General features: G+C 59.4%; 1 protein-coding gene across 1 annotated transcript in view; it reads right to left on the bottom strand.

The window, feature by feature from the left end:
• NBEAL2 (neurobeachin like 2) overlaps window positions 1-828 on the bottom strand; it is a 40,827-nt gene that overhangs the window by 10,621 nt on the left and 29,378 nt on the right. The window lies entirely within an intron of this gene.

The raw sequence follows: 828 nt of genomic DNA, 5'->3' as shown, positions 1-828 counted from the left end.
AGCCCCCCCGGCTGTGACACGGGACAGGGGGGCTGGGGACACTCGTGCTCCTGACACGTGTGAGGGGCTGCTGGGGACCCACCGGCCCTGCCTGGGACACGGGGGGACACAGCTGATGCTGCTGAGACCCCCTAAACTCGTGACACGTGTGGGGAGCTGCTGAGATACCCCCCTAAACTCGTGACATGGGGGTGCACAGCTGCTGAGACCCATCCACACTCGTGGTATGTGTGGGGAGCTGCTGAGACCCCCCCAAACTCGTGACATGGGGGTTCAGAGTTGCTGAGATTCCCCCAATTTGTCACACTTACGTACAGCTGCTGCTCAGGACCCCCACACTCGTGACAGGTGTCCGTACAGCCACTGAGACCCCCAAACTGGTCACACGTGTGTGTGAAGCTACTGAGACCCCCTAAAATTGCGGCAGGTGGGTACAGGGCTGCTGAGACCCCTCCCAACTCCTGACACGGAGGTTCACAGGGGCTGAGACCCCCACTCCTGTCACTCCTGGCTACAGAGCACCTGAGACGCCCCCCAGACTCGTGACATGGACTCCAGTGTTGCTGAGACCCCCCCCACAGTCGTGACACGTGTGTGTGCAGCTGCTCAGCCCCCCTGCCCATAACAGGTGGGCACTGAGCTGCTGAGTCCTGCCCCCCTGGTGACACCAGTGTCCCCATGTCCCACAGCCTGTGCTGGGACACTGAGGGACACACACAGGAGGGGTTGTGTCCCCACCTTGGGGCAGCCACGGGCCTCACACCTTGATTTCCCACAGATATATTATTATTATTAATAACAATTCTTTTTCTGTAAAACCTCTAAAAA

Source organism: Geospiza fortis, unplaced genomic scaffold (genome assembly GCF_000277835.1).
Source record: "Geospiza fortis unplaced genomic scaffold, GeoFor_1.0 scaffold178, whole genome shotgun sequence".
NCBI lineage: Eukaryota > Metazoa > Chordata > Aves > Passeriformes > Thraupidae > Geospiza > Geospiza fortis.
The sequence above is the reverse complement of the archived record's forward strand: the minus strand, read 5'-3'. Positions and strand labels throughout refer to the sequence as shown.